Source organism: Tenrec ecaudatus, chromosome 1 (assembly GCF_050624435.1).
Source record: "Tenrec ecaudatus isolate mTenEca1 chromosome 1, mTenEca1.hap1, whole genome shotgun sequence".
NCBI classification, from domain to species: Eukaryota; Metazoa; Chordata; class Mammalia; order Afrosoricida; family Tenrecidae; genus Tenrec; species Tenrec ecaudatus.
The window spans coordinates 30,789,614-30,815,420 of NC_134530.1; the positions used below are offsets into that span (position 1 = coordinate 30,789,614).

Here is a 25,807-nt window from a genome sequence, read left to right on the forward strand (position 1 = left end):
CTCCTTCCTCCAAGGCTTCTCTGTTGCCTGGGCCTTCCCTTTGGAAACCAAGCCTCAGTTTTGATGCTTCTGTTCCCTGGCTCTGTGTGACAGCCCTTCCGCGGCAGAGATGCCTTTGGAAGGTGCTTAGAATGAAAGGCTACACGCCTGGGGGCCAAGAGAAGCCTCTGGCCACACCTCCCGTGCTAACCGGCTGTGGCTGTGGGCCTGCCCCAGCTCTTGTGGGAAGGCGGCTGGGTTGTCCCTTCTCGGGGGGAGGGAGGGGAGCGGGGCCGCTCACCCACCCACAGGAAGGGCTCTCCCGTTTGCTCAGGGTGGGTGTGCACATAGACCCAGCGGTGTTTCTTACACGGTTAGGTTTCAGAAGTCATACGTGTTTAGGGAGGGAACGTAAGGAAGCCTGTGGAGGCAGAGTCAAAGTCACGTCGGACCATCACTTCAAGATGGTCTCTCCACATTTCGGCGTGTGTCTTTACAGGTAGTCGAGCCATAAAAATAGTGATAATTATAGGACTAAATGTAGCTCACAGTGTGCCAGCCATTGTTCTATCACTTTCATAAATTGTAACAACCTTGTGAGGCAGATACTATTATTATCCCCTTTTTGCTACGTGGAGATGGAGGTTCACAGACTTTATGTAATTCATCCAAACCCAGATGCACAGGCTCCCACCACCGCCAAGCCCCTCCTGGTTCATAGCAACTCTAGAGCAGAGTGGGGTGGCTCCCTAGGCTTCCCAAGGCCGTGGATCTTTGTAGAGGAGCCAGTCTCTTCTTTACCCTCAGGTATAGCGAATGGGTTCGAACTGCTGACCTTGTGGCTAGCAGCCCTATGCGTGACCCACGATATCAGATATTACCACGACTCCATCTGCTCCAGGAACCCCCGGGGTTTCTCAAGATGGGTGACACTGCCCCCGGGGGTGGAGAGCAGTGGGAACGATCCAGGGGGGCAGGGGTTGTCACAAAAGCAGAAATCCACCCTTTATTCTGGATTATCACAAGTGGTTTAAAATACCAGGGGGATGCTGAATAATATTCTTTCTGAGAAGGGGCAGTGGGCCAAATCCGTTTGGGAACCTATGGTCTAGAAAGTGAGCAACTTCCCCAGTCAGGGCCTCAATCCAGCAGTTTCTTCCAGGACAGAAAGCAGCTCTCCCCCTCTCCTCAGGGCCTGGCACCGTACTTGGTTGAATGAATGAATGAATGAATGAATGAATGAATGACGGGGGACTTTTTAAGTTCTCAAGCAAGCTATCTTCTACCTCTTGTTAGCTGCCACCCAGTCTTTGACTCCTGAATAAAGTGCGCCCTGGTCTTGTGCCATCCCCACGGTCAGCTGCAGATTGGGACGTTGTGATCCATAGGGTCTCCATTGACTGGCTTTTGGAAGATCACCTCCTAGTCCATCTTAGCCTGGAAGTCCCACCGAAACTTGTTCAGCATCATCTCAACGCGCAGGCCTCCACGGGCAGACGGCTGCCGACGGTGTGTGAGGTGCGCTGGCCGGAAGCAGCACCTGGGTCTCCAGCAGGAAGGGGAGAGTTCTTCCACGGAGCCATCGATGACTGTTTCTCCTGGCGGGCCATTTCCTCTCCTTTCCTGAGCTAATCGGACCTGTCCACCTGAGAACCCCCTCACCGAACTTCAGGGGCACCATGCACACGGCGCTCTTTGCAAAAGGTGTGACTGGGGCCGCCGGGACCCAGAGTACAATACACGGCAGCGACGGCAGTTGTACATTTGTTCAGTATGGCCATATGTAGACGCCCTTGAAACCACCATCAGATCAAGATAAGGAACACAACCCTCCCTCCCTCCCAAAGCTTCCTGGAGCCACTGTGTAAACACCATTCCCGGTGCTCCCACAGCGACACGGCTACTTCCTATCACCAGAGGCCACTTCGCATTCTCCGGAGTTTTCTACAAATGGAAGTAGAAAGCAGGGACGCCTCTGTCTAGCCTGGCCCCTTTCCAGCGCAATGCTGTTGAGGTTCCTTCATGCTGTCGTGCGCATCAATGGTTCATTCCCTTTCATTGCTGGGCGATCGTCCATTGTGTCATCCTGTGGATGTGCCACTGATTGTCCGCCTGTAGATGGACATTTGGGTTGTTTCCAGATTTTGACTCTTGTAAATGAAGTGCGATGAACATTTGTGTTTAAGTTTGAACACCCCCCCCCTTGGATAAATACCAAGGAATGGAATAGCCGGATCCTCTGGACACTATGTCGTTATTAGGTCCAACCCTCTGCACAACGGAACAAAACCCCGCCTGGTCACAGTGGCTCCTGTGTCTGAGCCCAGGGCTGCAGTTACTGTGTCAGTCCATCTCCTTGAGGGCCTCCCTCTCCTGACATGTCCAGAGTTTGTAAGATGAAGTCTCGCCATCCTTGCCTCTAAGGAGCACTCTGGCGGTACTTCTTCCAAGACAGGTGGGTTTGTCCTTTTAGTAGCTATGGCACTTTGACTCTTCTTTTCCGGCACCACAGTCCAATGCATCGACTCTTCATTGATTTTCTTTATTCCACGGCCAAGTTTCACAAGGATGTTACTTTGAGGACTTGGGTCAGGCATACTGTAGTCCTCAAAGTAACATCCTTGCTTTTCGGTCCTCTCAAGAGGTGTGGCGCTGCAGATTGACCAAATGCAGCCCATTGTTTGACTTCCTCACCGCACCTTCCATGAGCGTTAAATGTGCATCCAAGCAAGACAAGATCCTTGACAACGTCAACTTTTCCTCCATTTACCATGTTCCCTACTGGTCCAGTTGTGAGGTTTTGGGTGTTTTTGACCTTGAGTTGTCATCCGTACTGAAGGCTGCAACCCTAGATCTTCATCAGCAAGGGCTTCAGGTTATCTTCTTTCAGCAAGCAGGGTTATGTTATCTGCACATCTCAGGTCATTAATAAGCCTGCCTTCAATTCTGATGCCACATTCTTTATATAATGCAGCTTCTCTGATTATTTGCTCGGCCCACCGAAGAGATGCAATAAGTTTGGTGAGAACGATCCTGACGCAAACCTTTCCTGACGTGAAACCATGTAGTATTCCCTTGTTCAGTTCACACAACTGCCTCTTGATCTGTGTGCAAGTTCCACATAAGCACAATAAAGCGTTCTGGAATTACCATTCTGGAAACTTCTGAAGCAATGTTTGGAGACCGACTACATGAGGCAGAATGCATGGCCTGAGAGCTGGAGGAAACGGGCAACCTACAGCGACACGACTGGCGGAAAGTCAGGAAGAGCTGAAGCACTTGTTGATGACAATCAAAGATTACATGCTTCAGTGTGGATTGTACCTCAACATAAAAAGGCAAAGCCAAAAAATCCTCCCCTGCGAGAGGGTCTCCTGTGTCCTCCTCGCATACGTGCTGGAACCCTAACCTCTGCCCGGGTGGGTGCCATCTAGTCTAGGCTAGTGCCATCTCAGTGCACACTGCGTCCACGTGCACCATGGGTACGAATGTACCCATACCAGAGTACCAGAGTACCAGGTCATACCAGAGTAGGGTGGCTCTTACGGCAAATCACTTCTGAGTTAGAAGGGCAGCAGATGAGGCCCAGGCTGGCACACAATGGGGAAGAGGTGGCGTGGGGCGGAGGTCCCGTGAGGACCAGCTGTAAACCCAAGATCCAAGGGACCCCTGGGTACCAATAAAAAGCAGCAGCCCTGAACTGTGAGAACCAAAGTTGCTGGTCTCCTAAGCCAAAGGCCCCCGTGTGTGGGGTTTGCTTCAGCATCACTAGGGCACAAAGAATGGTGCCCAGGGGGTGTGGTTGTTATGCACTGGCAACTGGGCAGCAGCAGCCGCTGTCTCACAAACCTACCAGGGCAGTTCTACCCTGCCCTGTTGGATCGCTACAGGTTGGCATTGACTCGGTGGCAGTGAGTTTCTTGTTTTGTTCTGAGGGCACTAAGGCGCCCTCTTAGGAACCCTGGTGGCACAGTGGTTACGAGTTGGGCTACTAAGCTCCTGGCCGGCAGTTTGAAACCAACAGCTGCTTCTCGGGAGGAGGGTTTCCTACTGTAAAGAGTTACAATCTCAGAACCCCCAGAGGCAGTTCCACCCTGCCCTGTGGGATTGCCACTGTGTCAGAATCGGCTGGATGTAAAGACACCTCTTGCCCCAAGGCCCGCTTTAACCAGGCAGGTGTTTAGCTGAGGTGGAGCGGGGGGAGAGGACAAGAAGGATCCCGGGAGCCTTGATGGTCAGTCATTCTGTGGGTTCCTCCCAGGACGGCTCACTGGAGCCAGCCCCTGGGGAGAGGGAGCCGTTAATCTGTCAAAATAAAAAGTCAACCAAGCTCCTTAAGCCAATCGAAAGCACTTAACTCCGAATTCCAGCAGCAAAAGAGAACAGATTTTCCCTGTGGAGCAAGGGAGGGGCAGGAAAAAGCTTCAGGGGTAGGCAGTGAATATCTGCACTAGAGGAAGCATTAGGCAATATTGGAGTAGACCGAGTCAATAATACCTTCAAATTCGAGGTGTGTCCAAAGGAATCTCGGGCAGTGTCCCTGAGGTGAGTTTTCCCTGGAGGATGGGACTGCTCACCGAGCCTCCCCTTTGGGGCGATCTTCTGAAGCACAGCCCCGGGGCCCGAGATATTGTCAAATAATAAAGTATTATGAAACCAATCAGCTGTGACCTCCCCGCTTGGCAGTTGGGAAGTAAAGCCCTTCTTCCTTTACAAGGCCAAGTGCCTCTTAATCCTTCCCCGGAGATTGCGCGTTCAAATGCTGCCCGCTGCCAGCTGACACCGAGTGGAGGCCAGATTCATTGCCCTGGCACCTGCAGAGAGAGAGAGAGAGAGAGAGAGAGAGAGAGAGAGAGAGAGAGAGAGAGAGAGAGAGAGAGAGAGAGAGAGAGAGAGAGAGAGAGAGAGAGAGAGAGAGAGACGGATGATGAAAATATCTTTAATTATCATTCTGTGCCATGTCTCTGTCTGCTCCGTCGCAAGGCTGCAGCTGTTGGCACACACTTTATTTTAAAGTCAATGCGCTTATCTGGAGAACAAGGCTGCTCTCTCTGGGTGCATTGGCTTGTGGGAGGCAGGAAATGACCATCTCCCCTAGACCCAGCTGAACAAACGCAGATTGGTATTCCGTGCGGCCCGCTCCAATTGTCTAATCCGCCCCACATCGCGTTCGCTCAGGGATTCGGCTTTTCGTAAGGAAAATATTTGCCAGAAGGAAACTTTCCCGTGGCCTTTCAGAGCCTCAATGAGGGATTGCCCTTCCTGGGCTGGGAAGCAGCAGCCGATGTGGGGAGCCAAAGGTTTCTGCCATCTTGAGGCAGGGACTGATTCTTGAGTCTGCAGAGGGGAGGGAACCCCAGGGAGCCTCTGGCTGCGGGACCTTTCTCTCATTTGAGCCCAGCAGGGCCCACGGTCTGAAACGTGAGCTCCCAGCTCCCAGAAGCCACGAGATCCTTGTGACTTGTAGCTGTCTGAAGCCCATCCATACAGAATGAGCTTGAACCTGGAGGGGGACCCCTAGAATTGCCTTCTTGTCAGGCTTCTCCCAGGAGTCCTCAGGAGGGTTATGTGGCTGGTAAGCACTGCTTGAATGATGGATGTGTTTGCAGCTTGGACCCACCCAGAGGCACCTGGAAGACGGGCCTGGCTTCCAAACCATGCCAGCCGTGCAGTCCCCGTGGAGCAGCCTGCTCTGGTCTGGTGGTGTTCCCTTAGCATCTTCTGGAAGACGAAGCCCCGGGGCAGGGCAGCAGGCTGGCTGGAGCAGCGTGCATCCGCTTCCTTGGCATGAGGCCCTTGGAGTCTCTGGCTTCCTTACCAGGAGTCTGTGCCATTAGCCCTTGCCCAGGATGATGCCGTTTCCCACCAAAGTAGCCCAGACAACAGGCAGTATCTAACGTGGCCATTCTTTGGAATCTCTCCTTCTCAGGAGAAGCCACTCGATGTTTCGAATGCGGTGGGATTTAGTACAAAGCGATGGAATTTCCACCGCCGAGTAAAGTACAGTAACTGGCTTAGCCACGGGGACCGGGGGCAGAGTGGTGGTCCTGAGTGCTTCCGACTGCGTGGGGTGGGGAGGTGGGAGGAGCAGCGGAGTAGGGGTTGGATGGGTGAGAGAACTGAGTGTCTGCAGCCATCCACCATCATGCTTATGCGCACTGATATGGAATAAACCCCTGCGAGTATGAACGGGAACCTTCATAATATTTTTGTACTTAGTCTTGTACACAGAGCACATCTTTTACCTTTTCGTGAGTCTTCAAAATGGTATCAGCTATGCTTATCATGTCTAATCATCACCCTAAGAAGTGTCCAAGCTCCCCCATCGCCCCTAATAGAGTGCAGTGCCTTCTAGGCAGCGAGTGTCCCTTCCTACCCATACCTGAGACCACCACCACCCTTTAGTCTGCATACACTTGGCTATCCCAGAGAGTTCGTCCAAGCGGAATCACACACCATTTGAGGGAACTGAAGCTTCGAAACGTGTCGTGGGCCAGAGGAAGGAAGGAGAAGGTCAACTCTGTACTTGTCAGGAAAAAAGGTTGCGGCGGACGTTGACGAGTTCGAGTTTGAAGCCTGACCCTGGAAGCCTCCATTCCCATGTGCCGGGCAGGTGTGGAGGGGGGCGGGGAAGCTCTGTGAGGTCCTGGCTGCAGGAAGGTGGGAGGGCCACAGCAGGGGGGGTGAGGGGGCCCAAGAGGAAAGTGGACACCTGGGCTCCACGTGGATACCGCTGGGGCCCTTGTCGCCCTGCAAGTGTGGGGCCCAGGAGTTTGTCTGGGAGGAGCCGGGGGAGGCCCTCTCTCCGAGGGCTGGGCCAGCTGCACCTTCCCCGCTCACCTGCCTGTGCTTCCTCAGCGGCAGCCTGTCTCGTCCTGTGGGAGGTGAAGCAGTGAGGCTGTGCTCGGCAGCCTGCCTTTGGACCCCATTCTGCCCTGGGAGCCTGACCTCTGTGTTCGGCCCCCGTCTCTTGGTTTGATGCTGACCTCAGTGTTGATTGGCCAGCACTGCGGCTTTGGTGCTTTAGGCAAATGACAGGTTCCAGCCACCAGAGGATGGAGGACATGGTGCAGTCCCCTCGGTGCCCGCAGCCCAGGCTCGGGGTTCGGGCTGCTGGGTCTGACTGCTCCGAGTCTCAAAGAAGAGCCCGAGCAAATGCTTGTCATGTGTCCATCGGACACTGTCCAGCCCTGGGGACAGGAGGCAACAGGGCTTGGGGGAAGCACAGGGAGTGGCAGTAACGCACGTGGTGGTCCCTCCATTCACACGCTGGGCTCCGAGATCCTGGGACACCAGTGGAAGGGGCGGGAGGGGGGTGTTCCAGGAGGAACAGGTGCCTCCTGGTGGCTTGTGCCACAGGTGGAGGAGACAGGACTGGTCATCGCCCGCTCATCAGGGTAACTGGGCAAAGAAATTAATACCAACTTCATTTCCAAGTGAGGCTACCAACTCTCCTTTCCTCATTAATGCTTATTAGGCATTTTATGTGTTATTCCAAAACCACATACTATGCAGAGACAGTTTAGAACGCATATGGGTTCTGCCTTTTGTAATTATCATATGGCCCCAGTCCAGCATGTAGAAAGGAAAATAAACATGACAGCTTTCCAACAGAAGGGGATCACCGTGGCGATGTGCGGCAGGCAGGCTCGGCGCCATGGCCCCCACCCATGGCTTCTGGCCCAGGCCTTGGGCGAGTGGCTTAGAATCCAGCAGGGATTCTGCTCAGCCCCTCGGCGCCTGGCAGCCTGTCCAGCCCCTCCTCACCCTGTGCCGCCCAGCGCCCTGTTTATTCTCTGTGAGGCTAGGGGAGCCCAGTCCCTCTTGACCATGGCGCCATTTTACTTTCATTATAGTACTTGGTCCTACTCTCTGAGTCCTTGGCTAAGACTCGGTTTCCTGCTTCCCTAGAGCAGGACTCTCTTCTGTCTGTTCATCCCAGTATCCCCAGCAACTAGAAGAGGGCACTGCACATAGTAGGCATGTAAAATATATTTATTAGATAGGGGATTAGACGGATGGATGAATGAACAGGTGGATGGCTAATTGGGAGCATGGTAACTGGGTAGATGAATGGAAGGTTCAATGGATGGATGAATGGTATCTCTCCCATTAGTCGGTAAACTCTACCTTGGTCATGTTGCCAGTACTAGTCTTACAGTTTGGGGTGTCGGCATGTTGCTCCCTTCTACACGTCTTTGGAAAGCCCCGAGCAGTCCCACAGTCCAGAAGGCTGCAATGGGATCTTAATGTGCCCTCAGGCACTGTTATTGTCCGATGGGGATAGAAACCAGAAAGGCTTGGGGAAAGGCATCGAGTTTCGATGACTCCTGTACTGTCTCTGCATTCCCGGGCTGGGTCACGAGACCCTGGAACCAGGGGCTGCGGATCACTCAGCAAAAATAGACAGGGAGTCAGGATCCCCAAATGATAGCAATCCCAGGCGTTGGGGGCTGAAGAAATAATGTATTTGGCGGTGGGATATGGATTATGATCGCCCTAGGGCTTGGGAGGGGAGGGACATAGAAGCTCTCAGGCAGGTGCCACCACTGCCCATCCCCCCACCTGTCATCACCATCACTGCCACCACTGCCCACCCCCCCACCTGTCATCACCATCACTGCCACCACTGCCCACCCCCACCCCCCACCTGTCATCACCATCACTGCCACCATGCCCATCACCATCATCTTCTTCATGCTGTTCAAGGTCCAGCCAGGCACTCACCTGAATCTGGTGAGACTCATTCACCACCTTTTACTCCTGAGGAAGGTGTAGAGCAGTGACAGAACAAGCCTGCCCCCTTCCTCCATCAGGCTGCCACCACCCTGGGTAAACCCGAATTCTCCATGGGTCCCTGGAGAAGCTGCCACAGTGTGGGTGTCCCAGCTCGTTAGCTGCTCTTGCCCAGCCGAGCCTCAGAGCTCATGCTGGTGTGACTCGGACAATGGGGCCTGGGGACCCGACTGGTGACCTGGCGCCTCATATAGACCTCCCAGAAGCAGACCGAGAGGGGGGAGCTGTGTGCAAAGGGCCTTATTGTGGGGGTATTCCCAGGCAGCCTGCTTGGAGATGAGAGGGGAATGGAGACCAAGAAGGGTGGGAAACAGATACCCCTGGGCTAAGAATTGGCTAGCATTCTGGGTCTCTCAGTCAGTGGGGCACATACTGCAAAGTGCTCTTGCCTAAGTGGGGCAAGGAAGCTAGGTCATTGGCTTCCAGTTCTTGCCCCTCAATGGGTAGGGATGTGGTCACTCTTGGGCGTGACCAACCCTTCTGAGTGACCAGGCTTGGACAGACTGGGCCTACAGTGCCCAGCCCTAGGCAGAGGCACAAGACATGGTAGGTCCTTGGGAGCTGTCTTTGGTGATCTTGGAGGCCATGTGGGTGACCTGACAACCTGACACTCCCCTGGCCACGGTGGGTGCCAAGTGTGGGCTTGGGGCCCGTGTGCCCACTCCTCTCTGCACAAACCCAGGAGGAGAGGTGAAGGCTTCGGCCTGATCCGTTTCAGTCACAGAAGGGCCTGGAAACAAGGGGAAGCATGCCAGGGTGACGGCAGGAACTGGTCTTGTTCGGGCAGCGTGGCTGGGATGCAGGGATGGAGGGACCACAAGGCAGGGAGGAGCTTCTCTCCCAGGGGGCTGGGGTGCGGGACACCACCACGGGGACCCGACTCGCCCAGTGAAGCCGCACTGCCCTCCAGTCTGCCTCTGCCCAAGCCCTGGCGCTTCCACACCCTCTCTTACCAAACAGGCGGCTCATGTTACAAATAGTTTCCTCCTGCCTATTCCAAGAGCTTTCCACGGCGCTTGCACCCTGCTTCATAATTGGCCCGTACAATATACCCTGTTCGGAATTTTTAATCAACACTGGCAAGTTGCCCCAGCAATTTAAATAAAAAGTATCTAAATGAATTTAGTATTTTAATATTACAGTGACACTAGCCTTATATATGTACTTAGCAATTTTGTGCAGTATTACAAGTTTAAAATATTCTTCTGTTGGCTAGTGGAGCAACCCCCTAGTTGAAGCTGGGGGCTGCGTGGGTCGTCGGCAGAGGAGGCGCTGACCTGTGGGCCAGGCCCGGCTCAAGAGGCCAACCATAGGGCCTCCTGCCCATTGGGCGATGCCAGCACCCCACACAGGCCTGCATGCTGGGAGGTGGGGCCAGAGGCAAGCCTGGCAGCCTTGGGCACAGCCTGTCTCAGAGTGATGCCTATGGTCTGAACCTTGCTGGGCTTGGTAAGCCATCCACTATGTGCTGGGCAAGCTACTCAGAGCTGTGGTGGGTATGAGACATCCTAATGGGGGAGGACGCAATCCCTCCCCCCCCCCCAATTTGCAGGGAGCTGTGGGTCAGGGAGCTGAGGACTACTGTGTAGGCATTCTCTCTGGTCAAGGTCACCGTGGTTTGTCTGTGGTCCGTTCAGGGTCCCATCTCAGTCTTGTGATAGCCCGTGCAGCATTTGATGTGGCCAGCCTGGGTCTCGTCCTCCATTCCCCCTTTAGCTCTGTCACCGTTGGCTGCCAGGACCGCAGGCTCCTGGGCTTCCCTCTGGCCAGCTGTTTCTTCTCTACTTCCTCTACTGGCTCCTCGGCTGGGGGCCCCAGGGCCCAGCCTTAGCCCCCTTCTCTTCTCCTGACCTCCTGGAGCAGTGCTGGTCCCTGGGACAGAGGAAAGAGGCCACCAAATGGTGGACTGTGGCGTGGCCCAAGCAGGGAATTTGGGCATGCGTGATCCAGAGCCCTGGTGGCGTAGTAGCTACACACTGGGCTGCTAAGGTCAGTCGTTTGAAGCCCCCAGCTTCCCCAAGGGAGAAAGATGAGGCTTTCTACTCCCGCAGAGTCAGTCTGTCAGAAACCCACAGAGGCAATTAGACTCTGTCCCCTAAAGTCGCTGTGACTGGGAATCCGCTTGATAGCCGTGAGTTTTCGAGGTCCTGAGGGCAGGTAAGCCCAGCCTGCATATGAACATCACCAGTGACCCTACACCTCCCAACCCATTTCCCAGTTCCATCCTGTAGCTCCTTCTCAACCGAACCCAGAGGCCAGAGTGATTCTTATACGACCAGAGTCAGACTCACGCTCCTCTGCTGGGCCATAGCTTTCCAGTTCTCTGCCTGGAGAAACCAGAGTTCTTGGGAAGGCGTCTGAGGACCTGTGCACTCACCTCTGCCCTCATCTCTTGATCACGCTCCTGCATGATTCACTGAAGCCAGGCTGTCCTTCCTGCTCTTCCGCAGGCCCATAGGCCCGCTTGCCTGTCCCCTCTGCGGGGAACACCTTTTTGGACCCACTTCTTTGCCTCCTTCAAGTCTTTAATGTCACCTTCTTGAATACACCAGCTCTGGTCACTTGGTTTAGCATGTGCCACACTCCTCCTCTGCATGGCACCTTTAAAATACCACCTACCATCTTCTGACACACTATATAACTCACGTTCTCATTCTGCGTAGTGTCTGCCTCTTCCTCCCAGAATACAGAGCTCTTTCTTGTTTTTTTTTTTGATGTTAAATAATTATTTCTTTTTTATTTTATTTTTTTTATTTTTTTAACAATTTATTGGGGCTGATACAATTCTTTTCACAGTTCATACATATACATACATCAATTGTATAAAGCACATCTGTACAGTCTTTGCCCTAATCATTTTTTTCTCTTTTCTTCTTTTACATTTTATTAGGGACTCCAACAACTCTTACCACAATCCATACATATACATACATCAATTGTATAAAGCACATCCATACATTCCCTGCCCCAATCATTCTCAAGGCATTTGCTCTCCACTTAGCTCTTTCTTGTTTTGTTCACGATATATCCTGAGCATCAGTAAATGCTTTTCAGATGAAAAAGTCAATCTTTTTGATAGCTATTTTATTGCGATATACTTCCCAGAGTGTACAATTTATACACTTAATAAGTGTGTGCAGTCGAAGAGTTGTAGTGTAGCCCCAGAGGTGTGCAACCGTAGACGCAGTCATTGAACATCTTCATAGCATCCCAAAGAAACCGGGTGCCCATTAGTAGTCACTCCCTAGTCTCCTCTCCCCAGAGCCCTTGGCGACCATAATCTCCTTTCCGCCTCTGTAGGTTTGCCTATTTTGGAAGTTTCATAGAAATAGAATCACAATTTCAGAGAATGGTCTCTTGTGTCTTGCTGCTCTCACGGAGCGTCATGTTTTTGAGGTTCATCTGTGGTGTAGCAATGTATTGGCCATTCATTCCTTTTTATGGCTAAGTAGTGTTCCATTTTACGACTATTCGAATAGGACATTTTGGCTTTCCATTGCTCAGTTTATGGGCATATGGATTGTTTCCACTTCTTTCTGTTCTGAATACAGCTTCTACGAGCCTCTGTGTACACATGTCTGTAGGGACACACGTTCTCATGTCTTGGTTTCAGGTGGGGAGTGGAGCTTCTGGGTCAGATGGAAGGCTACCGTCAACCTTGTGAGGAAGAGCCAGATTGCCGTCTACAGTGGCTGTGCCCTTTTATAATCCCACCGCCCTGTCTGATGTTTCCAATTTCCCCCTAGCCTCGTCAATACTTGTCACCGTCTGTCTTTTTTTATGATGCTCACCCAAGCGGCATCTCATGGTGGTTTCAAGTTGCCTTTCTTGGATGCCTGATGATGTTGGACATCTTCTCAATGCTGATTTGCCATTTGTAGCTCTTCTTGGAGAAGTATCTATTCAGAGCCATCCTCCTTTTAAAAACGAGTTGTCTCTTTATCATTACATTATAAGAATTCTTTATTTAGTCTGAATACAAGTCATTTATCAGATACGTAATTTGAAGATAGTTTGTCTTATTCACTGAGTTGTCTTCCCTTTGTTGACGGTGTCCTTTGAAGCACATACTTTTTAATTTTGATGAAATTCAGTTTTCTATTTTTGTTGCTGTTGTTGTTTGCACTTTTGATGTAAGAGTGAAGAGGCCGTTAAAAAATACAAGGTCACGATATTTAGCCTGGTGTGGTTTTGTAAGGGTTTTGCAAGCTATATAAAGCTGTTACATTTAGCCCTCTGATCCATTCCCACTTAATTTTTGTGTGTGCTTAGAACTTTATTCTTTTGCATGCAAATACCCAGTTGTCCCACGCCATTTGTTGACGAGACATTTCACGTGGAATTCTCTTGGCCCCACTGTTGAAATCAAGTGACCATGCATGTGAAAGCTTATCTGCTCCTTAGTCTGTCTATCTTTGTGGAAAAAACTACATTGTCTTTTTGTTATTAACCACATTTTATGGTGAATTAGGTGTGTGTGTTACATATTAGATCATCGTTTTTGTATTGCACAACTTTAACAGTTTATCCCCCCCCCAATAGTTTGATCCCACCCTTCCCTCCCATCTCCCTCTTTGAAGATATCATCTCTCCCTTCACCAAGTTAACACTTGTCTGCTCTCTACCCCAGTCCTTCTCATCCTACTCTGGATAACCAGCAAAGCCTTTTTGTTCATTTTAGTTTTTAAACAAACACAACAGCGCCCTCGTCCAATGTTTGTCCGTGTTTCACAACTTTCATTCAGTATAATCTCCTCCAACCCCATGCATGAGAACCACAGGGTATTAAGTACAGTAACTCTAGTGAGTTTGGAAATCCGGACATGCGGGTCCTCCACCATGTTCTTTCCCAAGAATCTTTTGGCTATTTTGGGTCTTTTGAATTTCCATGTGAATTTTAGGATTGGCCTGTCAATTCTTCAAAGAAGGGTCCTGGATTTTCAGAGGGATTGCATTAAGGCTACAGACACACTTGGGGAATATTATCATTGAACAACCCTGAGTCTTGATCCGTGAACATGGAAGGCGTTTCTATTTAGAATTCTAAATCTTTAATTCCTTTCAACAGTGTTGTGCAATTTGCAGAATCTAAGTTTTGCACTTGCTTCGATAAGATTTTCCCTAATATTTTGTTTTGATGCTGCTGTAAGCAGAAGAGTTATCTTAATTCCACTTTCAGCGCTCTCATTGCATGTATATACAGTCCACACCTATAGAAATACAGTGGATTTTTGTGTATCATATTGTACTCTGCAATCTTGCTAAACTTGTTTTAGCGGATGTCTTAGGATTTTCTAGGTGCCAGATCGTGTTGTTTGCCAAGAGAAATAGTTTGACATCTTCCTTTTCAATACAAATGGGTCTTACTTCAGTTTCTTCCCCCGTCTTACTAGCCAGAGCCTTCAGTACAATAATGCATTGAAGGAATGGATGTTTCTTATTTAATCCTCATGCCATCCCAATAAAGTAATTTTCATTGTCATCCCCTCTTTTACAGATAGGCAAATTGAGGCTTACAAGGCTCACAGGTATTGACTTTGGTGAAAAGGGAAATAGAGATCCCTGAGAGGGAGAAGAGAAATTGGGGAGTGGGTGGGATAGGTTATGGGGGAGTTGATGTGTGGTTTGAACTGTTGGATGCAGAGTTGATGGTCTGCAATGTAAACCCTGTCCCCCCACCACTCACAATAAAAATTGAGTTATTGTAAAAATGAAAAGAAGGGTTATTTATCTACTCGGTTGGCTGGCTCATATTTAGAGAGTACCTGTTATATACCACACCTGATAAAATAGAATAAAACAGAAAAGCTAGATGGACAAAAATGAAAAGAAGTCTGGCTGGCAGCATTCAGCTTCTAAGCATGGCAGGTGCCTCTCGTATACACACACGTAGGCAAGGGAACAAAATGGGAGTGATAAAAGTTGTATATTCTACTGCGGGCTTCTCTGTCCAGTATCCCTTCCATCTGGGAAGAGAGCCCAGTAGAAGGTACTGGAGAGGGAGGGAGAAATGTTTGGATAAAACTCTAAATGATGTACTTTCCCATCAGGCTTACTGCTTGGAGAGAGGTGGGTGAATCCCCTGAGACTATGGCTTGTAGGCCCCCCTCAGAGTTGGAAATCAATTCACCCCCATGGCTCAATTTTCGGCTAAATGATTGGCACGTCTCTATGGGGAACACTAACGTGGTGGTGGGGGGTGCGCGGAGAAGATATGGAAACCTTACCAGAATGGGAACTAGAAACATGAGGACGTGAGAGAAGGGAGGGTAACATCGCGGGGATTGCAATCGGTGAGATGAAACAAACTGTGCGTGGATTGTTGGAGAACGGATCTGTTCTGTAAGCCACCACCCAATTCACAAAATGTTAAAAAAAAAGGGGGGGGAGGGGATAATCTCACTGTCCCCATGTTTCTGATGAGGAAGAGGTTCTGAGTGAGGTCGAGTGACTTGCCTGCCTCTGGAAGACGCAGGGAGGTGGGGTGCCAGGTGGGCAGCCGTCAGGGCACTGAAGCTCGTCTTTGTGCCAGGGGCTCCGCTGGGCCATTTGCCGGCTCTGTTATGCTGACTCCCTCTCCGGCAGCCTTCTCCCCAGGCCGCAGCTCAGCTCCAATACACTGCTCACACGTGCGTGGCTCCTCGCCCCTCCAACCCAGGCGTTTGACCCCCAATTCCTCAATCTTTCCTGTACCAGGGGGGCTGAGGCGACTGCAGAAAGCCATGGCAGGGGAAGGGCAGTAGGGAACAGGGGTTCCCAGAAGGCCGGGCTTCCCCTACTTTGTGCCCTCTGGTGCTGCCTGCACGTTGGCTTGGCAGCTGTTCCCGAGCAGGCCATCCTGCAGGTCACACGCAGAGAAGGGGACCCGGTCACACAGCCCCCTCCTGCCTTTTCCAAGATAAGTGTGACTAATCCAGTCCCTGTGACTAATCCACTCCCCGACTTTATCTTTGGAAGGGATGATGAATTGAAGCGGGATTGTTCTCATTTCAGCCCCCTTAACTGGCTGTCCCCTGGAGGAGGCAGGCTGGGGAAGGAGGGCGGGGATGGCCTTGGTGCTTGGGGACTTCAGGGATCCAGAGCTGCTGGAACTTCGAAGCTTCCAGCATCTGAGGCCGGGGTCGGACGGCATCTTCTGCTGCTGCCCTCGTGGGGTGACCGTGCTTCAGACACCCCATGCCGTTAGTGGTGACAGGTGACACAGAGGTCCCTTTCCGCTGACCTCATGGAGGCTGCTGTGGCCAGAGTCCAGAGAAGAGGATTCGGGGCCTCTGAACTCCCCGAAGGCAGAGACAGGGTGTTGGCACAGCCACGGGGCGCGGTAGAAAGACAGCTGGGTAGGAAACCCACCGAGCCAGGCAGCGCGTAAGGCCCTGTACATCTGGAGGTCTCAAGGGGAGAGGGTAGGGCGGGGGTTCCAAGTCACCCCCCTGTGAAGCCGCTCTCAGCACGACCACGGAGGAATGTGCTTTTGAGCCTTAGCGTATTGCAGAGCTCACCCCACATTTTTCCGAAGAAGACACTGACTTCGGGAATTACCCCCAAAGCCACGCAGTTAGTAGGTGGCAGCGGGGCAGGGCAGTGGCATGTGCCCATTGTCGGTGGCACATCGCAGTACTTCTGTGCCACCGTGTCAGCCGGCTCACACCAGCTCTGAAAGGTCGGCCTGGCCCACGCTCCACTGGTGAGGAGGCTCCCATGCTGGGGGCAGGGGAGGGGCTCTCCCAAGGCCACGGGCACGTAAATGGCTGAGCCAGCCTGGGGCCCTGTGAGCAGCACTGAGCCTGCTCTGTTGCCTCTCTTCTGTTCAGCGGCGGGCAACTTTCTCTTGGGTTGCTGAGCAGAGGCTTGCTCTGCCCAGGGGCAGGGGCAGGGGCAGGGCCAGGGGCGGGGGCGGGGGCAGGGAGCAGGACAATGGAGGATGCTCTCCTCCTTAAGTATCGCACTCTCACTGGGCATGCACACCTGACTGATGAGCTGCTGAGGACCTGGCAGCCTCCAGCTCTACTGGATCGCCCCCTTGGCCCTCAAGGCCGAGGCCACTGGCGTCCGTTCCATACGGTGGACAATGAGCCCAAGAGCCACCTCCCCAGGCTTCCTCCCAAACGGCATCAGAACGGAAAGTTCAGTGGCTTCTGACAGCCAGAGATGACTCTTGGCCCTTGCAGTTCTTAGTCACGGCGGGGTGGGGCTGGCGAACAGCCACTGGGGGCCTGTGGTGGAACATCCCCTGATACTGTGCCGATGGGAAAGTGAGGCTCCTAGGAGCCTTGAACTCGTTACTAAGCGTTCCAGACAGAAGCCTACTGGCCAGAAGTAGCCCAGGCCCCCAGCACTGGAACAGGAGGCACCGGCCTGCTGTGTGGCCACAGGGAGGCTTGGCTGGCAGAAGCATGGGTGACAGGCATAGCTGGCTGAGAAGAAGTGGGTGAAGGGACTCCAAGATGGGGTGCTGGGGGAGGGGATCCCTATTGGCAGAACCTTGGGAGGCAGGGTGTGTGGCGTCCAGCAGGTGTCTCTGGGCTTGAGCTGGCCTCCTCCGAGGACTTGCCTCCACTGTGTCGATGGCAATGCCATGAGGGAGGCACTGTCCCCGGCCTGGTGTGAAGGGGAAGGCGCAGGTTTCCTGTAACCTGGCTCCGTTCTGCTTTTCTTCGTGGCTTTGGCCACGAGCCTCTGAGGACCTCCGTGCACGTGCCCCGGGGTCAGGAAGGGCCCCAGACGTCCCCAGAGCAGGGACACTGCTGCGTCTCCCTTTTCTCTGGTCCAGGAGTAGGAAGGATCCGGAGCTGCCGTGCAAGGGGCTACACGAGGGATCTGGGCCAGGAGGGTTTCAGCCATTTGTCCATTCATTCGTCCAACAGTGATTGGATCCTCGCTTTACGTCTTGTCCGCTGTGTGGTCCTAGTGCAGTCACGTAAGCTCTGGGAAGCTTGGCGTTTTCCCCTCTCGCCATGGGGTGCTGTTCTGTCTTGTGAGCGCGTGATGAGATATCCCCTGGGAAGGTCCTGGCACAGAAGTCAGGGCAGGAGCATTCGTCACAGTTTTCTCATCTGTGGGGTGGGTGTTAGGATGGGCACCTTCTCGCTGCAAAGCGCCATCCCAGGGTGGACCCTCGGGAGCCTTGTCAGGTCCGGGTTGCAGGGCGGAGAGGAGCTGCCACTCCCCCGCAGCAAGTTCCCAACCAGAGGCTTCCCGGACTCAGCCTTGGGCTGACGCCCTTCACCTTTCACGGTGTGCCTGGACAGACAGACCATACATTGTCCGGAGCACTGCTCCATCCTTTGCCACCAGCTTGGGGCGGTCCAGAGTGAGGGTGGTGTGCCCGTGAGGTGCCAGGCGGTGGCACACAGGCAGGCACAGGACGACGGTGAAGCATTGTTTTCACGACCAACTTCCCGTCCCCCTCACTTTGCCACTCCCCAGCCCACATCACCTCTGCCCTGTCTCCCACAAGGCCACCCTGAGTCCTTCAAGGCTTTCTCCAGGGGCTTGCTGCTGCCTCTGCCGAGCCAAACCAAAGCACCCACTGCTATTCGTTCCAGCCCCTGGCGACCCTGCAGAGGGTGGCCAAGCCTGTACGTGTTTACAGGAGCAGACAGCCTCGTCTTTGGCCCAAGGGGTGGCTGACTTGAACCGCTAACACCGTGGGTACCAGCTCAATGCCAGACCCACAGCACCACCACGCTCCTTGCCCACGCAGACAGCTGAATATCACAAGAACGAGATAGGACTCTGCCTTTCATGCGTCTAGCATCAAAATGAAAAAAAATTATGAAGAGGTCTTTCTTTTAATCAGAAGGGGAAATATTTAAGAATTAATGTATTTTTTACCTTAGGACCCCCAACTATGTCTTCATTGTGAGAACTTGGGAAAACCCGGGAAAGAATGACGAAGAGACCCCAGCTTCTGAGACCCCAGCCGCTCACACAGTGGTGTGTTTTCTACCCGCCCCCTTTCTGCAGGTTTAGGCGTGGGCTTACCTTGTTTTGTTTTTGCTTCGACTTATGAAATCGAGCTATTTCTGTTGTTTATGTTTTCATTCAACAGCATATTGTGAGCATTTCCTCTAGTCCTTAAACATTCTTTGCAAACATGATATTTTTAAATCATTTTCTTGGGGGCTCATACATGCAAACATGATTTTTAATGTTTGCCTAATAGCCCCTCCAGCGGCTGTCCCATCCTCTCCTTTGTAGCCTCACTGTTGGAGCTCCAAGGGATTCCAGGCAGATTCCCTTCATAGAATCGAACCCAGGCTGAGCGAGAGGAAAGAGGCCGGACACTGGGAACTGGAGAGAAATTCTTTCTTCATGCCAGGCCTCCCTAGACTTCACGGGCAGCGCAGACACCTGCATGAATGTGGTGGGCTGTGATCTTACCTTGGGACTTGGCCAAGACCATGGTCCTCTGTGTCCCCTGTATTCTGGATGTGTTTCCTCTGTGTACCCCACCCTGTTTTCCTTGTAGCCTTCACCTCCTCACTGCCATACCCCAAGTCTGTGACTCGTAGACCTGGTGCCCTCATGCTTGGAGAGCCAGGTCCTGCCTCAGGAAGGGTTGACTTGGGATAGAGACCAGGCCCTGCAGGGAGCCGTCTGTTCCAGAGTAGCCCGTCTCCCTGACCTTGGCCTCCTCGTTCCCGCCTCCTGCCTCATCTAAGACTGAGGAACTCTAGCACAAGATGGAAAATCCCAAGGGTATGAAAGTCAGCACATTGTATGGCCTTTTAAGGGCCCTTTAAAAACAACGTGCATTCTTTTCTTCTTATTTTTTATGAGCTTTCTGGTACACCCAGCACATAATCCCACATAAAATGGCCTCGCGTCATACCAACATAAAACCTAGAGACGATGTGAAAGTCCAAGCATCAAGATTCCTCTCTGCAGGAAAATGCCACCTTTCAGTCCTGGTGGGGCTCAGGGCTCAAGGGGCAGGCTTGCTGCGACCTCGTCACACGGCCCTTTGCTCTCCATCCTTGTAACCCACCGTGCACCATCCACGCTGGGTCTCCCAGCCTACCTCTCCAGTCCCCAGATAGCACGAAGCTGCAGGATTTGGTCTTGTGTCCGGAATTCTACGTCTGTCCAGTAACGAACGCATCCAGACATGAATAGGGAGAAACCCTAGTCGGAAAAGGAAGGAGCACTAGGAGCTACCGCATGCCTGGGGGTGGGGGTGGGGTGTTCACCTGCCCATAGGATGAGTGAGCTGCTCCTAGGGGGAAGGACACTGAGAGTCAGCCAGGCTGGATCAAGCCCAGGTGTGGGGAATGGGGCAAAGGGCGATGTTACTGCATAGGAAACTGGAACGGGGTGCCAAAGGCCACCCTATCCTCTGGGAGGGGTCCTTCAGAAGGGGTCACCAAAATTCAGGGACTTGGCAGAGGACAAGAGCTTCAGGGAAGTTTGGTTGACAGGCATTTCATGTCTGGTTGACCTGTGGGGCAGCGGTTCCGATCCTCATGGATGAGCCACGCCTGGGAACGTGGAAAGTCTGTGCCTGGTCTTGTCCGAGATAAGCTGGTGGCCTGTGACAGTCTCCTTGAGGCCATTGGGAAGGATGGCTCTTTGCAGTAAGGTGTCTTTCTGGACACAAAGGGTGCCAGTGGGGGGCACTGGGGGTGCGTGGGGCTTCTTTCCCCACCACTGTTTGTGGGGGTTCTAGGGCCTAGGTCTCTGTGCAGAATAGTAATAAGGAATAAACGTTCCCTCAGCCACACTTCTATCTGGTATGTTTGAGCTCAAATATTCCGTGGGGACCCTTCACCAACAAGGCAAGCAGAGGCCCAGAGAGTCACCTCCCCAAGGCCACACCAGGGACGGGCTTAAAGCCCAGTACAATCCATCTTCAAGGTCCCGCAGGACTGTGGGCCTTTTAAAAGACCCACCTACCCCCTAGCAGGCAGGGGGACACCCCACCCCTTAGACTCTTCCTCCCCCATCTCCTGGTGTCAGACAGAGTGGGCACCTTGGTCCTTCAGGGCTGCCCGACCTTCCTAAGCGGGGGCCTGTTTTCCAGGTCTCTGTTGATCTCACCTCCCTTCCTAGAAGTTATTCCGCGCAGTTAGAATCTCTGTGTGCCTTTTGATTGTTGTCTCCGACCTTCCGTCTTTCCTGGTGGCTCCGGCACTCCGGACACGAGTCTTCCAGCCTCGTGAGCCACCGGGTTCTTCAGAGCCGTTGACCTTTCCCTAATCAGCTCCAGCTAGTCATACTGGAGGCTGCGAGAGGCTGGGACCCGGGGACAGGCGAGGGTGAGCAGGGCCTCCTTCGAGTCGAAGAAGAGGCCGAAGGTGACAATGACAGGCCATGCAGTCATCTCTCCCATCCCTCCCCATCACCTCCACTCCTCCTCTGCCCTGCAGCCAAAGGCACCGGCCCATCAACCTGCCATCAACAGGCCAGGGGGCTGCAGTGAGCGGCTCCCTGAGCATGTCCTCGCCAGGGCAGTGGGCTTGGTTTAGCCTAACGGCCGGTCCAGTCGTGAGTCCACCGGGTGGGAGCCAGGGCTGTGGGTCACTTCCATCTGAGCAGAACCGTGGCCCAGGGCTTCGTCGGCTGTGATTGTTCCAGAAGCGATTGCTGGTTCTTCTTCCCTCCGAGCTGCTCAGTGGGCTTGAACTCCCAGCCTTGCAGAGTGCTTAATTGCTGTGCCACCAGGGCAGATGAGTGACCTTCTGTAGAAACTGGGATAATCAGATCCTCTCTAGGCTGAGGACATCCCAGGGGCCTGGTGGCACTGAGGATTACTATTCTCATGGCTGCTCTCAATGGGAACCACAGGCAGAGTTTGATAAGTAACCTCCAGGCTGGACATCCCTAGTTGGCTCCGTCGGAGTGCTGAATACCGCAGCAGCACACCTGCATGCGGGCAGTGAGACTCCACCCCTCTGACCCCGACGTTCAAGGTCAGCCTCGGCGGCTGATGGGACCCCCGTGGACTTTCCGGACACCTCCCCCGAGTCCCCAGTGTCATCCGTCACTCGTGCTAGATCCCCGGCTTGTTGGCACCCTCTTTGGCTGGCCCCCTTCACCCTCTTGTTTACCGTTCACTGTTAACAACAGTAATTACAGTATAGTTGTGAGATGAAAACATGACTAAATTATAACACTGCTTATGTAACAATCTCTTAAAACTGACTCAGAAGGCAACAGCTGCACAATTAGGCTATAAATTCTCTTAAATGAACTTGTCGGTGGCAACGGTACCTGGGTGGCAGTGTTTTGTAAGAGATAACTAGACTTAATGGGCTTGGAGAGGGAACGCCAAGGATGGCCTGCAAAGAGGAAAAACTTTGTTCTTTGTCATAAACCACTTGTCCTCTTATAAAAACAAAGGGCTCCGGTCTGGCCCATGAACTCTCTCTGGCTGCTGGGGGACCCAGGGTAGCTGAGCATCCATTTGGCCAGCTGCCCTGGGGGCCGGGGGCATCTCTCTGGCTGCTCCTCTGAGTCCGCCCTCTGGGATCCATCGGTCAGTACGCGGTCTGTGGGGGCTGAGGAACTTCTGCGGTCTTCTCAGATGGGTTGGCAGCGTTTGTTCTTATGGCGCGTACAGAAAAGAAACAAAAACAGAGTTGCCGTTAGTTATCCCTCGCGTGGATCTCGTGTGTATCCAGTAGAACGGTGCTCTGCCATGTGTTCAGTGGCTGCTTGCTCGGAAGTAGCTTGCCTGGTGCGTTCAATCCCCTCATCTGCATGTGAGAGTTGGACGTCTAAGAGGGAAGAATTGATACAAGAAAAACAAACAAAAAAAAGATTCGTTTGCATTTGGATCATGGTGCTGGCGAAGAATATTGGAAGTACCATGGACTGTGAAAAGAGCCCCAAAAATCTGTCTCGGAAGAAGCACAGGCAGACTGCTCCTGAGAAGCAGCAAGTGTGAGCCTTTGTCCTGTGTACTTTGGACATGTGACCAGGAGAGACCAGTCCCTGGAAAAGGACCCCTGCTTGGTAACATAGAGGGACAGTGTGTTAGTCTGGGCAGACGAGAGAAACAAATCCATGGACACACATATGTGTATAAGACAGAGATTTAAATACAAGAGCAATTGAACATTGAGAAAACATCCCAGCCCAGGCCAGATCAAGTCCATAAGTCTGATATTAGCCCATATGTTTGATACCAATCTATAAAGCCCTCTTCAGACTCACAAAACACACGTAATAACGCCGAATGTAGAGGATCTCAGGCCAGTGGGTAGAAAGTCTTTGGATTCAGAGTCATTGGGAACATCTCAGTGCTGGCAGGGGTTTCTGCATCAGGGTGGGTCCATGTGTCTAGTCAGCTGCTGTGTCTCCCAGGGTGTGACAGAGAGTCTCCCACCTCCAAGGAGGAAATGACCAGATTTTCCAGAATTCTCAGGGGAAGTCTATGCCCACATAGAAGTCTCATTGGCTATCTCCGGATTGAGAGACCAGACTCCAACCCTACACTCTTCATCCTCAAATTGACACCAGATCGGGGGACTCCCATAGACAGTGAAAAGGAGGAAGGCCCCCCATGAGAGGGATTGACAGAGAGGTGGCAACAATGAGCTCAGACATGGCAACTGTGAGGATGGCGCAGGACTGAGTGGTGTCCTGTTCTGCTGTACAGAGGGTTATCATGAGTCGGAACTGACCCCATGACATCTGACAACAACCAAAGCTTGCCTGTCTCCCGAGGCTCCTCTGCGTGTTAGTCTGGTGGACTAGACTAGAGAAACAAATTCATAGACACTCATAGGTATACGAGAAAGAGCTTTAGCTACAAGAGCAGTTGAATATTGAGAAGACATCCCAGCCCAGTCCAGATCAAGTCCATAAGTCTGATCTTAGCCCATATGGCCAATACCAACCTCTTCAGACTCACACAGCACATGCAATGATGCCGAATGCAGGAAGATCACAGGCCAGTGGGTGGAAAGTCTTGTGGCAGTAGAGCATTTCAGCACTGCCAGGGGTCGCCATGTGGCTCCTTCAGCTCCAGGGCTCTAGTGTAGCTCCATGTGTCTTGTCCGCAGGAATGTCTTGCAGGGAGTGTGTGTGGGTCCTGCCTCCAGTGAGCTATTTATCTCCTTGGCGCCTCCAAATGAGGTCATCAAGCTGCGGCCTGACTGACAAGCTAGACTCCACCCCTTCACAAGTTGACACCAGATTATGTAACTGCCACACTCTGGGTGATTCAAGCCTCCAGCTTTCTGGTTAGCAGTCCAGGTCGGTAACTGTGTGCACGGGCCAGGACCTCCAGTCTTAGACTGAGCAGAAGACAAAATCCATTACTCAGGGCATCCTGGCTGTGGGCACGGGAACTACAAAACCATGTGATCCAATTAGGGATGATGGAAGCCGGCTTCAGATGCACTATTTGGATGAAGATCTCATCATATACCAAGAACCTCAGAAGAAGAATGGAAGCTGGAGGCTCTTAGCAAGATGCTTTTAACCTACCCCACACTCTGAATGGTTGGTTGGCAGCGTGTCTTGGGGCTATGTTCCCCAGGGCCCTGGGTCTGCGCTGGGTAGGGTAATTTTACCCCATCGTTGCTGTAACGAAGGCTGCAGACTCGGGGGCTGAAATTAACACAGATGCCCTTAGAACTCTGCAAACGTAGGTCCAAGATGGGTCTTCCTGGCCTAACATCAAGGGGTTGGCAAGGCTGGGCTGGGCTGGGCTCCCTTCTGAAGGCTCTGTTCCCTTTGCTTTTCCAGTTTCCAGAGGCTATTAACATTCCTTGGCACGGGGTCCCTTCCTCCATCTGCCAAGCCACCGATGGTGGCTGAGTGCTGTTTCCCTGTCTCTTGGTCATGTCTTCGGACCGTCTCTTCTATCGTTTCTTCTTTCATTTGTAAGGACTTAGGAGTGCACTCGGATAATGGGGATCTTAGCTGATCAACAGCACGGATTGCATTTGTGATCTACTTCCTTTTTGCCACACAATGTAACCCAGTCACAGGTTTTGAGGGTTATGACATGGGCTTCGTTGGGGGCCATTTTTTTGCCTACTACGGGCAGGTTGAGAAAGGGCCATTGGACAGCTTGACATTTATGCCCTCTACGCTGGGCACAAAGGAATCCTGGTGGAGAAGGGGGCTAAACCTTGAGCTGCTCACCTGAAGGTCAGTGGTTCAAACACACCTCTCACTCCGAAGGAGAAAGGTGAACTGCTTACTCCCATACGGATTTACAGGCACGGAACTTTAAACAACACTACTGCTCTCTCCCAGGGGGTTACTATGAGTGAGAGAGACTCCAGGTCAGTGAACTCGGAGTTCTTGAGTTCAAGCTTGTCACAGGCAGGTGTCAGACCTGAGAAGGGACGCGGAGGTCGTTCTGTAGGAGGTCAGAATGAAGGACAGGTGGCTAGAGTCAGCAACATGGCCTTTCCTTGCAGGGCCAGCGTATACCTTAGATGCGACTTTCGCTTTCCTGGAGCTCACAATCTGAGAAAGGCCGGGATGTGTTTGAACAAAAGCCAGGAGCAGATGTATCCCTTGGCTTCACAAGCCTAGGGCGAATCTTCTGGAAGGAACATTATTGAAGACCTTCCCTTCCTAGACGGCCTTCCCACTCGGGGTGGAAATCAGGAAGCTGGCCAGCAAAGATGCGGTTTTGCCTTCGCCATTTAGAGCATTGGCTCGCAACCTTCCTCACACCGCGACCCTTTCATCCAGTTCCTCATGTGGTGGTGACCCCCAACCATAACATTTTCCTTGCTACTTCATCACTGTCATTTTGCTACTGTTATACATACGGCAACCCCGGTGAAAGGGTCATTCGACCCCCAAGGGGGTCGTGACCCACAAGTTGAGAACCGCTGAAGAAGGGACCGCACCAGAGGCAAAGCCTGGATACTGCACACCCTCCCTGTGGCCAGTGTCTCAGTTCTCTGATGCTGCTCGACTGAGACAGCACAAGTGCTGTCACCAGAAAAAGTCCATCCTCTGGCCCAGAAGGAGGCGAGGCTCAGCATCCCGGGCTCCGGTGCTGGAGGAAGGTGATTTGTCTGTTGGCTCTAGGGGAGGGGTCTCCTCGCCTCTTTCCAGC

At 52.6% G+C, this 25,807-nt stretch overlaps 1 protein-coding gene across 1 annotated transcript in view; it reads left to right on the forward strand.

The window, feature by feature from the left end:
• Positions 1 to 25,807, forward strand: part of CAMTA1 (calmodulin binding transcription activator 1) — a 1,074,576-nt gene that overhangs the window by 157,552 nt on the left and 891,217 nt on the right. The window lies entirely within an intron of this gene.